The sequence below is a fragment of the Lepidochelys kempii genome, chromosome 2 (genome assembly GCF_965140265.1).
Source record: "Lepidochelys kempii isolate rLepKem1 chromosome 2, rLepKem1.hap2, whole genome shotgun sequence".
NCBI lineage: Eukaryota > Metazoa > Chordata > Testudines > Cheloniidae > Lepidochelys > Lepidochelys kempii.
The window spans coordinates 94,192,376-94,203,948 of record NC_133257.1 but is presented as its reverse complement, the minus strand read 5'-3'; positions in this window follow the sequence as shown (position 1 = coordinate 94,203,948).

Here is an 11,573-nt window from a genome sequence, read left to right as displayed (position 1 = left end):
GTAAATTATAGTGACACAAGAAATGCAAAATATTTACACTGAAATTATAGTTAGAGTGTTCAAGAGCTCAGCTGCTACAGTGATGAGCGTGGTATAAGAATCTATACAGAAGAGAACAGAAACTGTACCAGAAAAAAAGCCACTTTATTTCTTCCTCTGAGCCCTAACATTTTTTGGTGTTGGGTCTTTGTTCAAACTGGTTCTCAGGTGATTCCAGAAGTGTGGGTGCATGTGGCTCATGACCAGTAGTCAACACAGTAGAAAAAGCTTGGGTGGAAGGGAAAGGAAATTGAGTAAATGAGTTAAGATTAAGATGGGAAAGAACAAGCATGCAAAGGAGGAGGAAACAAGAGGATGCAGGCAGGCTAAAATGTTGAGAGGGGCTGACACTCTTCTGCAGGAAGTCAGGCCACTGGTTTTCACATGGCAAGAAAACCAAGAAGTAGAAAAATGGGTGGAAATTGATGTGGAGATGGTTGGATTATCAGAGGAAGATTGAACCTGGAACAGTTACAGTATGTGGGTGGATGGTGGATCCAAGAAACTGGTGCCCAATTCCCTATATGATTCTTCTGTGATGGTTGCCATCTTGACCACTGCCAGGGATTCAACAGTGGACCGCCACAACAAGCAGTGTTAATTTATTCAGCTTCAGCTGAAGACACAGCTCTCTTTAGCCACTGCTATAACAGACTAATATTATCTGTAGATCAGGCATAGAGGGTGACTGTAACCCACACTCACCAGTGGGTTATAGTTGCACTTTATCTAAAAATTTATACAGCTAGCTCTGACCTTTATTATACATTAAGAAAGCTTGTGCCATACATTTAGGTCTTGTAGCATTGAAATCTATGCTGACTAAGGCACCTGTTAATGTGACTGTATATTTCCAGTACACCAACAGGAGGAGAGAAAAGACACTGATTCAAAATGAAGTTCAGGAAATAAATTAAAGGAAATAGAGGGATTGGTGCAAAGTAGTTTACATAAGGGAAGACCTGATGAGACAGCAAGTATCCTCGAGAGAAAATTCTCTTACTGAGCTGTGAAAAATGAAGCCATAAAGGCTAAGATATTGCTAAAGAGCATTACACATTCTTTTGCTAGTGCAAGCATAACATTAACAATAGAGAGTAAGAGAAGATACTGACTAGAGAAGAGTCTGAGAAAACTGGTATCACCCTCATCTAGTAAGATGTTGGTCCAGACCCAGATTTGCTGAACTCATGAAGAGAGGTTAAAAATTATACTTGGTCAACATTTTTCAATTAAAAGTTTATTCAATGGGAAACAGTTTTGTATAAAATGATTTTCATCTAAATTTTTCATATCTCCATTAAAAAACGCCAAACCTTAAAACAAACAAACAAACAAAACATAGTTTTCACGTGCTGAAACCCCAAAAGGTTTCAGTTTTCGGCAACTGGTAAGTTTTGGTTTTTGGTTACTGAACAGAGGAAATGGTGCGAGGGCCAGATTAATGAGGTGAGTAGCTGACAGCAACGTTCCACCAGGTGGAACCAATTACAATAGCACTAACACTAGAGTTTCTGTGGGAGATTGGCCTGAGAGAAGAGAGGTAGTTTTGTGCTTTGCAGGTGTAGACTTGATTTTTGAGTGATTTTGTTCTGGGGATGGTCTTGTTTTAGTGTTTGCACACGACAGCTAATGCCAAGACCCCGGGCCTCATGGAACAATGCATAGCTGGAAACCAGTCTAGCTGACCTGTGGATTAGTACAGTTAAAATAGATATTCGTGTTATAAGAACGTTTTTAGTGTTTAGACTTTATGAAATGCTTATAGGATGCTGCATGTATTACGCCTACATATAATAGCAGTATCCAATGCTATAAGGTAATATTTAAATGTTTGCTCTATAACTATAAAATGTTTGTTCTAAAACTCTGTAACTCACCAAAGAGGAAAAAAAAATCTCCACCTAATGCAAAATGCTGGATTCCTAGAGAAGGTGTTATCTCCTGCCCATCAGGAAGGACTGTTGAATACAAATGGGCCATTGTGGAACAAAGATTTTGTTGATTGCACCACCTACCCACCCATGAAGAAGTTATGTGCAGAAGCATTCATCCCATCACCTTGGACTCTAGGGTGATAGGGTATTTTTACGTTGTTTGGACTCTAATGGGCAAAGATTCCTAAACGTAAGCAACCAATCTAGAAGCTGCTTGGCTTGGGTTAGCCCCAAACGACATAAACACTTGCTTATTATAGAAGCTTCTATTACCTTTTGAACTTAAGATTGTATCTCATTTGTGTGTGTGTGCTTACCAGCTTTAACCTTGTAAATAATTCTCTTATTTCTTTTTCCTAATTAATAAACATTTAGTTAGTTTATTAGAGGATTGTCTACAAGCATTGTCTTTGGTGGGAGATTTAAGGTGCAAATTGACCTGGTGTAAGTGACTGGTCCTTTTGGCATGGGAGTAACCTAAATATTTTTCAGAGTAACAGCCGTGTTAGTCTGTATTCGCAAAAAGAAAAGGAGTACTTGTGGCACCTTAGAGACTAACCAATTTATTAGAGCATAAGCTTTCGTGAGCTACAGCTCACTTCATCAGATGCATATTGTGGAAACTGCAGCAGACTTTATATATACACAGATGGGCTATCACCAGCAGGAGAGTGAATTTGTGGGGGGGGGGTGGAGGGTGAGAAAACCTGGATTTGTGCTGGAAATGGCCCACCTGATGATCACTTTAGATAAGCTATTACCAGCAGGACAGTGGGGTGGGAGGAGGTATTGGTTCATATTCTCTGTGTATATATAAAGTCTGCTGCAGTTTCCACGATATGCATCTGATGAAGTGAGCTATAGCTCACGAAAGCTTATGCTCTAATAAATTGGTTAGTCTCTAAGGTGCCACAAGTACTCCTTTTCTTTTTCCTAAATATTTTGTGATCCTTGATGTAAAGTGACCATCTATCACAGAATCAAGCTTGCCCGGTTGACAAAATAGATCTGAATATCCAAGGGGACTGTCTGTGACTCCATGATAAGGCTGAGGAGTTTATATTTGTTGGTTGAAGCTAAGTATAGAACTCACAACCAGTTTACCCTGTGACTCCTATTCTCTCTCAAGAGCCATTTGGCATAGTCTTGGCAGGATTCACATGCCACAGGTCAACTGGATTTATAGATCATAATCCAGAGCTGTTAAAAGCTTAAACTTGATATTGAGAGTTTTGAAATGTCAAACAATAGACCCAATGAGTGGAGCAAATTCATATGATGGTCTTGAGACAAAAGACCTTGAGAAGTTATGTAAGGAGAGGAGAATATCTTATAAAAAAAACCCCGCTGAACGAGGGCGATCACAGGGACATTTAAAACTATGATAAAGATACATTACCAGGAGAATGAATGACTGGGATATGTTACCCCCTTATTTGTCATTCACATATAGATGTGATCCCCAAGAACCTATTGGCTTTGCTCCCTCTATGGAAGACTAGTGATTTAAATCAAGACTCTTGTGAGGATAGTACAGAGGAGATAGGACAATCTGTAGGGGAGTATGTCACTTGTTTTAACTAGTCAGCTGGTTCAATAAGTTTGGTATGAGAGACATGCTGAAGAAAGATTTTTTGACATACGCCATTTGTTGTTAGTGTTGATTCCAGTGAGGAAATACAAAATGCAAGATTGTTGGGAAGGACCTTTTGAGGTGATAGAGTGAATGAGGTCACTTATGCTACACAAAAGCCCCATGGCAGAGGAGCAAGACAGATAGTACATCAGTAACTGAAAGCTTACCGTGAAAGGGAGATGGCAGTGAATATGATTGAGGGTGGGAGAAGAAACAGAATGAGGGAGAAGTGAAGGGACTGATGAAAGGTCATGCAGCAGGTAAGTGTCTAAGCCAGAAATAGAACACAGTTTTCCTAACTCATAGTTCAGTGCCCTATCCACGGGGTATGCTTCCTCCTGGGTTTATTAAAATTGAGTTATACCATTTTTACAATGGTGCACATGAGAAGAGAATCTGGCCTAATAATGTCACTTGCTCCAGGAATAACAAAGATAATAAGAATGAAAATAAGTGGATCACTGACACTGTTAGACCTGGATACGCAGCTTGTTTTCCATCGGTGCATGAGTTGATTGCAACTGTAATGTCAAAATTAAACAAACACCAATGGGGAACAAGAAGATGGGAGAGAGTTACTTAATTATTTTTAATTAATTTTAATTGCTGACATTTTCAGCGGTAGTTTAGCATCCTGAATTCTCCTCACTCTTTCCTGATGACATTGGGATTTCTGCCAGTTTTTTATTGCTTTGGGTTCCTTTGGTGCTTTTTAAAAATGAAGAGCTTCTAACAGGTGAAAAGTTTAAAACCTCAAGGGAACCCAAGTGACTACAGAGAAACAGGCTAATAGTTTAAACCTTAACCTTAACCCTTTATTCAGTCCAGGGGGCAGAAATGGGATGGTACATCAGCAGGAAGCTGCAATCTATTTTGCAGGATTTGTGTAGTCATATTATATATTGTAGCTCCGACTGCATGGAGAACAGTATGCAAATACTATATAAAAAGTCTTAAGAACCATTAGGATTAACTAAAAGAAACACTTTTTCTAACATAAACAGTTTTTTTGCTATTTGCTGGGTTGTTGGGGGATTTTTATTTAATTTATTTATTTATTGGTCAAAAGGGGCACAAATTTTAAGGCAAATCTTATTAGCCAAGATGGAAAAAGATCCAATACTGCACTGATGATATAACGGCATGTGGCTTTTTACATACTATAATCCATTTATAGGTAGTCATTTTTAGATGAATATTTCTTAAGAAGCTGCTTGCAAACATTTTCACAACTCCCTGAAGTTCTCAGCTGGATTGCTCCCAGACACTCTCATTGCCTTCAGGGTGTTGATGCTGACCCAGGGCTGCTTTTGCCCTGAATCCACAATGCATTAATTACTGACAATATTCTCTCTATAGGTGCTTAAATAAATTGGTTAGTCTCTAAGGTGCCACAAATACTCCTGTTCTTTTTGCGGATACAGACTAACACAGCTGCTACTCTGAAACCTATTACAAAGGTGGTGTTGTTTTAAAAAATAATTGAAATGCTCCATCTATCCTGCATTGGTGTATGTGCTCTCTTCTAGATGTGCAGCTTCTTCATATCATTGATGGGCTGCTTGATGCCAGCATTTTCATGATTGGTCCCAATATACTCATCAATTATGTGACTAGGTAGATTAGCCAGACTAGCCAGAAACGCTACAGATCTACTAATTTCCTATTAAGATAGCCCATACTGCAGCTGAGCTCTACGTAGCCCTCCAGGTCAAAAGCACAGAACGCTTGCACTGTTGGTCAGTGAAAATGCCAGTGTCTTATATAGGTGTTTCTGATAACCTATGTTCATAGGAATTTAAAAAAAAAAATCTTTAGCATTCCTATAAGAGATCTACTTTTGTATTTTAACAAACAGTTAACAAATATTTCTACAAAAGTTCTCTATTTATAGAAAATGGTCACATACCGTATGTAGATAAAAGCACAGCTGGATATTTTTGAAGGCATGAGTTTTTTATAAATATAGAAATTCGGTAATTATAATTGTTGTGCCATCGTAATAAGCACAGCTGGGGAATGCTGCTGCTGCTTCTGTTTCTTTGGCTGTGAACCTAAATTCAGACTTAAAAGTCCCTACTGTCTCGTCTGCATCTTTGTTCTGTGCAGTGGAAACCACCTAGGGACACCACAGCTAAATATATGGCTCCTTTCCCCCAACTAATGATCAGTAGCATGATCAAATGCCCATTGAAGACAATGTAATAACTTCCACTGACTCTGGATCAGGCCCAACGCCTTCTGCTGAGTCATGTAATCAAGCCACCACAGGGGCTAAACAAAAAGCAGGAATTGAAAACAGCAAGATTCTGAGAGCTGTCCAAAGAACAAAAAATGATGTTTCACAGTTAAGTTGTCATCAGAGAACTCATCTTAGTGGTTGTTGGCTCATAGCTGTTAAGTATTAGTTTTATTTATTTCTTGTTTAAAAAAGAAAAAAGGAGGAAAAACAACCATTGACAGAATGTTTAAACTAAGGTTCAGAATTGAAACAAAGTGATATTAACTATACAGTGACCAACCTCCCAACAGTGAGATGATCAAAATTACTTTAAAAATTAGACTGTAAATTTAGGCAGCTTGTTGTTAACATTCTAAACAGCTGCCTACTCATTAATCTGTGCAGTTTTCACTCACACTCCACTTAAAGTTTATAGAGTACACAATGGGGAAAATTGATGATAAATTGTAAACTGAAGCTACTGGACACAATAGGCAATGCATTGTATAATTTGTTGTTTGTTTTTTAAACACAGCTATATGAAATTTTCTTTGTATTTCACTTCTGGACTTCCTGCATTAACATCAGGACAATAATTCTTTGATTTGTTTGTTCAGCACATGTTGTACTACTTTGTGTAAACGGGGGAATAGTCCCGCTGTTGTGGGGAACCTTTCTGGCTTCTGTACTTTACCCAGTGGCCTCCGTGCCCTTGTGGACTCCGCTTCCACTCTCCTGTCTGGCAGAGTCCTCGTAACCCCAACAAGGCTGGGCCCAGGCTCGACCCCTAACCCTGCTGGGGTCACCTAGGACAGGGGCTAGGGTGTCCCCACTCTGGGGTACTCTCTCTGCCCTGGGCACTTCTCTGACCCACTGACCATTACATACAATTTAAAGCAAACACAAGTTATTTAATCAACAATTAACATTAAAAAGAATAAGGAAAAATGGGAAAGGTTAAAGGAAACACATCATCCCACTCTGTGGCAGGGAACATCACAAACAGTGTCTCTGGAATGTCAGGGCAGTTCACAGTCTGTTCCTTGTAAGTCCCAGGCCTTCTTCTCAGGCCCTGCCTGTGCTGCAGGGATGCTGTGAGTTGGACACTTGCTCTGGTGGTGGCCACACACTCTCAGGCTCTAAGTGGTAGGGCCCTTCTTCCCAGTGTCACCCCCGCCCTGTCGGGGTTATGATCCAAGCCTGGCCTGCAGAGCCTCTTGGCTGAGGTGTCTCCCTGTGCTGGGCCTGCTGCCCAGGGTCCCCCTCGCTCTCCCCAGCTGCTCACCACACCCAGCTCTGGACTGCTCCAGCCCCACCTGCACCACTTGGTCTCTGCACTGCTGCAGCTGCTGCTCTGCCTCCAGCTCCCTGGGCTGCTTTTCTGGCCCCTCTGGCTCTGGTTGCTGCAGCTTTGCTCCCAGGACAGGTCTGCTCTGCAGGCTGCTTCTGTGACTCTGCTCCCAGCACTGACCTGCTTCCTGGGCTGCTTTTCTGGCCCCTTTGGCTCTGGCTGCTGCAGCTCTTCTCCCAGGCCAAGTCTGCTCTCTCTGGGCTGTGCCTCTGGCTTTGGGGCTGCAGCTCTGCTCCCAGGACAGGGTCTGCTCTCTCTGGGCTGCTTTTCTGGTCCCTCTGGATCTGGCACAGCTCTGCTCCCCAGCTCAGCTTGGGACCCTGCTTTCTCCTTAGCTGGACCCCACTCTGTCTGACCCAGGCAAATCCAGCTCACACAGAGGACATGACCTCTCTGGGCTCCTGACTCTCTGATTGGCCTGCCCACCCTGTCAGTCTCAGGGTCCTGATTCCCCATCGACCCTTCCCCTTTTTAGTCCTGGGAGCTAGCAACTAAAAGACCCCCAGTGAATGTTAGTAAAGGGGCAACAGTCCCCTTACATTTGTTAGGGACTGATTTGCATTTGCCTGTTCTGCAGATGTACAAAATGAGGCTGGGGCAAAGAATATCTCCTAGATACACCTTTTGTAATCTGACAGACCTGCATTCCGAAGCTTGGAAGCTGCTCTCTCTTTGCATCTTGAGCACTGGAACACAAGATACCTCAAAAGTTGCCAGGAAGACTCACCCATACTGCCTCTCTTCACTGGCCAGTGGAGTTATCTGACTGTGCAGGTGCAGCAGGGGGATTATTCTGCCCTGGGAGAAGTTCTGCCCCTTTCCAAACTACCAACGCATAACTGAGTCCTAGATTAATATTTTTTAATTATTAAACAATGTATAGTGATCCATCAGACCTCTGCCCCATATGCACTAGGAGGAAATAAACACATCGCCTCCTGTACACTCCACACAATTCCCCAAACTGGAGTTCTGTAGGGAGTTGGGTCTGCAAGGTGTCAGGGACAGAACTTGAGTGGGTGGTGGTGTACTGTCCTCCTTAAGCCCCCCCTTAAGTCCCTTACACTACAGCATTCCTCCTATGACCAGCTACAATGTCTTCAGGGCCATAATCTGCCAGGGGTGAAATACACATTATGGATGAAGAAAAGGAGTACTTGTGGCACCTTAGAGACTAACCAATTTATTTGAGCATGAGCTTTCGTGCTCACAGCTCACGAAAGCTCATGCTCAAATAAATTGGTTAGTCTCTAAAGTGCCACAAGTACTCCTTTTCTTTTTGCGAATACAGACTAACACGGCTGTTACTCTGAAACCTGACATTATGGATGATGGCTCTGAGCCATAGTGTTCAAATACAGCTAATTAAACAGCCTTTGGCTGAAGGACTCTATTTTGAATTTATGAAGGAAGATTATGAGTAAGAATGAGAAACAAATAGTCAATCATGTCTGTAAAAGCCTTGTCTGGACTATTTCACCATGTACAAGAATAATCCCACAAAGGCTGTTTAAATTGCAAAACCACAATCTCTGGTGGTAAAGCAGCCTCAGGGTATATGACAAATTAACTAAGTTATGTGCAGCAAGATAAACAAAGGGACTATATAAAAGATTAACAAAGAAATATTGTATATTGACTGCATACATTGTTGGATTTTTTAGTCCACCAGCACTTTGAATGACATGCTAATAGGCACACTATGGAGTCCTGAAAGTAATAACTTTATAGTTTTCTCAATTAGTGCGTATTTCAAATAGATTTCTGCAGAGATAATTCTATGACATTTGATAATGATATGTTAAGAAATATATTTTTGCAAATAGCTTTTAATACATTGGTATCCTACTAGAAGATTTTACACAATTTGAATATTTGTTATAATTATTCACTTTCATACATATTATTTGATGACTCTTATTGCAAAGTTAAGATCTATGGAAATGCGCTCATTCATCCTTGTCCTAGTTTTTGTCCCCATAACATGAATGAGCCTGATTCTCCATTGTCTTACGTAATCATTTATATCTGTGCAAAAAGGAGTCGAGTAGAAATCAGAATGGTAGAATTGTACACCACTTTGTACAAGTATAAATTACTGCACAAGCTAAAAGGCTGTGGTGAGGTCTATACTACCGGCGCTCTAGCAGCATCTAGCAATGCCACTGTAATCCCATAGTTTAGATTTAGACTACAGTGATGGAAGGGGGGGGACAGCAGAGCAGCACACAGCAGGAGTTTGCCTGGGACTGGTAAGTATCCGAGTCTGTGTTTGTTTGCTTGCTGAGGAAGTATCCGAGCGTGTGTTTGCTGGGGGGGCAGTGTGAGAGCCTGAGTGAGTGTCTGATTGGCTGCTAGCCTGCAGGGGGCGGGCAGTAGGGTGTCTGTTTGTTTGCGACAGGGAAGCCTGGCTGTTTAAAAATAGCCAGAGCTTCGCGAACCAGCTGAGCGGCGGAGAACCAGCTGAGCAGCAGGGACAGCAGAGCAGCACACAGCAGGAGTTTGCCTGGGAGTTCGCCTGGAGGGAGCCCAGTGAGGCTTACGTCTTGCAAACTGCTCTGAGGAAGCTCATAGTAGGAAGGTGATATGGAAGGGGGGGGTTCAGCTGTTGTGACCTGCACTGGATGTGCCATGTTTGTCTTTCTTCCACAGGACAGAAGCGACTTTGTCTGTACAAAGTGCAAGCTGGTCTCCATATTGGAAGAGAAGATTGAAGGTCTGGAGCAACAGATAACAACCCTGCGTTGCATACGGGAAACTGAGGATTTCCTGGACGAAACTCAGGATAGGCTTCTAGGGGCACAAAGCTCTACAGATATAGAGCAGGTTGCACAGAGGAGCCAAGAGACCAGTGAAGAAGCTTGGCAACATGTGACCTCCAGAAGAGGTAAGCGGAATGTCCGGGTTCCAGTAACACAGACACAGGTAACTAACCGCTTTCATGTTCTCTCCACAGGTATCGTTGCGGAGAGTGGACCAGATGATATGTCTGGGGCGAGAAAGCAGAAGGAGACTCCGCTGGTTGGAAGGCATGAGATGCGCTGTCCTGAGGTTGGGGGTTCCACGACCACCACCCCCAAGAGGAGAAGGCGGGTGGTGGTGGTCGGGGACTCTCTCCTCCGGGGGACTGAGTCATCTATCTGCCGCCCTGACCGGGAAAACCGAGAAGTCTGCTGCTTGCCAGGGGCTAAGATTCGTGATGTGACGGAGAGACTGCCGAGACTCATCAAGCCCTCGGATCGCTACCCCTTCCTGCTTCTCCACGTGGGCACCAATGATACTGCCAAGAATGACCTTGAGCGGATCACTGCAGACTATGTGGCTCTAGGAAGAAGAATAAAGGAGTTGGAGGCGCAAGTGGTGTTCTCGTCCATCCTCCCCGTGGAAGGAAAAGGCCTAGGTAGGGAGCGTCGAATCGTGGAAGTCAACGAATGGCTACGCAGATGGTGTCGGAGAGAAGGCTTTGGTTTCTTTGACCATGGGATGGTGTTCCATGAAGGAGGAGTGCTGGGTAGAGACGGGCTCCATCTTACGAAGAGAGGGAAGAGCATCTTTGCCAGCAGGCTGGCTAACCTAGTGAGGAGGGCTTTAAACTAGGTTCACCGGGGGAAGGAGACCAAAGCCCTGAGGTAAGTGGGAAAGCGGGATACCGGGAGGAAGCACAGGCAGGAATGTCTGTGAGGGGAGGGCTCCTGCCTCATACTGGCAATGAGGGGCGATCAACAGGTTATCTCAAGTGCTTATATACAAATGCACAAAGCCTTGGAAACAAGCAGGGAGAACTGGAGGTCCTGGTGATGTCAAGGAACTATGACGTGATCGGAATAACAGAGACTTGGTGGGATAACTCATATGACTGGAGTACTGTCATGGATGGTTATAAACTGTTCAGGAAGGACAGGCAGGGCAGAAAAGGTGGGGGAGTAGCACTGTATGTAAGGGAGCAGTATGACTGCTCAGAGCTCCGGTACGAAACTGCAGAAAAACCTGAGTGTCTCTGGATTAAGTTTAGAAGTGTGTGCAACAAGAGTGATGTAGTGGTGGGAGTCTGCTATAGACCACCGGACCAGGGGGATGAGGTGGATGAGGCTTTCTTCCGGCAGCTCACGGAAGCTACTAGATCGCATGCCCTGATTCTCATGGGTGACTTTAATTTTCCTGATATCTGCTGGGAGAGCAATACAGCGGTGCATAGACAATCCAGGAAGTTTTTGGAAAGCGTAGGGGACAATTTCCTGGCGCAAGTGCTAGAGGAGCCAACTAGGGGGGGTGCTTTTCTTGACCTGCTGCTCACAAACCGGGTAGAATTAGTGGGGGAAGCAAAAGTGGATGGGAATCTGGGAGGCAGTGACCATGAGTTGGTTGAGTTCAGGATCCTGATGCAGGGAA